The sequence below is a fragment of the Dendrobates tinctorius genome, unplaced genomic scaffold (assembly GCF_039654945.1).
Source record: "Dendrobates tinctorius isolate UK_male_01 unplaced genomic scaffold, ASM3965494v1 ptg000110l, whole genome shotgun sequence".
NCBI lineage: Eukaryota > Metazoa > Chordata > Amphibia > Anura > Dendrobatidae > Dendrobates > Dendrobates tinctorius.
Genome location: NW_027361778.1, coordinates 2,162,399 through 2,165,372, shown reverse-complemented (window position 1 = coordinate 2,165,372; position 2,974 = coordinate 2,162,399).

Sequence of the window (2,974 nt, the reverse complement as noted above, 5' to 3'; positions counted from 1 at the left end):
TTCATTCAAAACCTGATTTTTGCTATTGGGCTCTATTGAATAATGAATGTTTTGAATTTTCCCCAAAAGTAAAGTAGTTGCAATCTCATGCTTTTAGAGACTTGTTTGGGCTCATGAGAGGAGTAGAAAAACATCAAAAATTTCAGTCCTGCATGATTCTACCAAGAAATGTGTGTTCATTGAAACCGCTGGTTTTTGATAGTTTGGGCCCTATTGAATAATGAATGTTTTGAATTTTCTCCAAAAGTAAAGTAGTTGCAAACTCATCCTTTTAGAAACTTGTTTGGGCTGTTGAGAGGAGTAAAAAACCATCAAAAATTTCAATCCTGCATGATTCTACCAAGAAATGTGATTCTTCATTCAAAACGCTGGTTTTTGCTATTGGGCTCTTTTGAGTAATGAATGTTTTGAATTTTCTCCAAAAGTAAAGTAGTTGCAAACTCATGCTTTTAGAGACTTGTTTGGGCTCATGAGAGGAGTAGAAAAACATCAAAAATTTCAGTCCTGCATGATTCTACCAAGAAATGTGTGTTCATTCAAACCGCTGGTTTTTGATAGTTTGGGCCCTATTGAATAATGAATGTTTTGAATTTTCTCCAAAAGTAAAGTAGTTGCAAACTCATCCTTTTAGAAACTTGTTTGGGCTGTTGAGAGGAGTAAAAATCCATCAAAAATTTCAATCCTGCATGATTTTACCAAGAAATGTGATTCTTCATTCAAAACCTGATTTTTGCTATTGGGCTCTATTGAATATTGAATGTTTTGAATTTTCTCCAAAAGTAAAGTAGTTGCAAACTCATCCTTTTAGAAACTTGTTTGGGCTGTTGAGAGGAGTAAAAAAACATCAAAAATTTCAATCCTGCATGATTCTACCAAGAAATGTGATTCTTCATTCAAAACGCTGGTTTTTGCTATTGGGCTCTTTTGAGTAATGAATGTTTTGAATTTTCTCCAAAAGTAAAGTAGTTGCAAACTCATGCTTTTAGAGACTTGTTTGGGCTCATGAGAGTAGAAAAACATCAAAAATTTCAGTCCTGCATGATTCTACCAAGAAATGTGTGTTCATTCAAACCGCTGGTTTTTGATAGTTTGGGCCCTATTGAATAATGAATGTTTTGAATTTTCTCCAAAAGTAAAGTAGTTGCAAACTCATCCTTTTAGAAACTTGTTTGGGCTGTTGAGAGGAGTAAAAAACCATCAAAAATTTCAATCCTGCATGATTCTACCAAGAAATGTGATTCTTCATTCAAAACCTGATTTTTGCTATTGGGCTCTATTGAATAATGAATGTTTTGAATTTTCTCCAAAAGTAAAGTAGTTGCAAACTCATGCTTTTAGAGACTTGTTTGGGCTGATGAGAGGAGTAGAAAAACATCAAAAATTTCAGTCCTGCATGATTCTACCAAGAAATGTGTGTTCATTGAAACCGCTGGTTTTTGATAGTTTGGGCCCTATTGAATAATGAATGTTTTGAATTTTCTCCAAAAGTAAAGTAGTTGCAAACTCATCCTTTTAGAAACTTGTTTGGGCTGTTGAGAGGAGTAAAATACCGTCAAAAATTTCAATCCTGCATGATTCTACCAAGAAATGTGATTCTTCATTCAAAACGCTGGTTTTTGCTATTGGGCTCTATTGAATAATGAATGTTTTGAATTTTCTCCAAAAGTAAAGTAGTTGCAAACTCATGCTTTTAGAGACTTGTTTGGGCTCATGAGAGGAGTAGAAAAACATCAAAAATTTCAGTCCTGCATGATTCTACCAAGAAATGTGTGTTCATTGAAACCGCTGGTTTTTGATAGTTTGGGCCCTATTGAATAATGAATGTTTTGAATTTTCTCCAAAAGTAAAGCAGTTGCAAACTCATCCTTTTAGAAACTTGTTTGGGCTGTTGAGAGGAGTAAAAAACCATCAAAAATTTCAATCCTGCATGATTTTACCAAGAAATGTGATTCTTCATTCAAAACCTGATTATTGCTATTGGGCTCTATTGAATAATGAATGTTTTGAATTTTCTCCAAAAGTAAAGTAGTTGCAAACTCATGCTTTTAGAGACTTGTTTGGGCTCATGAGAGGAGTAGAAAAACATCAAAAATTTCAGTCCTGCATGATTCTACCAAGAAATGTGTGTTCATTGAAACCGCTGGTTTTTGATAGTTTTGGCCCTATTGAATAATGAATGTTTTGAATTTTCTCCAAAAGTAAAGTAGTTGCAAACTCATCCTTTTAGAAACTTGTTTGGGCTGTTGAGAGGAGTAAAAAACCATCAAAAATTTCAATCCTGCATGATTCTACCAAGAAATGTGATTCTTCATTCAAAACCTGATTTTTGCTATTGGGCTCTATTGAATAATGAATGTTTTGAATTTTCCCCAAAAGTAAAGTAGTTGCAAACTCATGCTTTTAGAGACTTGTTTGGGCTCATGAGAGGAGTAGAAAAACATCAAAAATTTCAGTCCTGCATGATTCTACCAAGAAATGTGTGTTCATTGAAACCGCTGGTTTTTGATAGTTTGGGCCCTATTGAATAATGAATGTTTTGAATTTTCTCCAAAAGTAAAGTAGTTGCAAACTCATCCTTTTAGAAACTTGTTTGGGCTGTTGAGAGGAGTAAAAAACCATCAAAAATTTCAATCCTGCATGATTCTACCAAGAAATGTGATTCTTCATTCAAAACGCTGGTTTTTGCTATTGGGCTCTTTTGAGTAATGAATGTTTTGAATTTTCTCCAAAAGTAAAGTAGTTGCAAACTCATGCTTTTAGAGACTTGTTTGGGCTCATGAGAGGAGTAGAAAAACATCAAAAATTTCAGTCCTGCATGATTCTACCAAGAAATGTGTGTTCATTCAAACCGCTGGTTTTTGATAGTTTGGGCCCTATTGAATAATGAATGTTTTGAATTTTCTCCAAAAGTAAAGTAGTTGCAAACTCATCCTTTTAGAAACTTGTTTGGGCTGTTGAGAGGAGTAAAAAACCA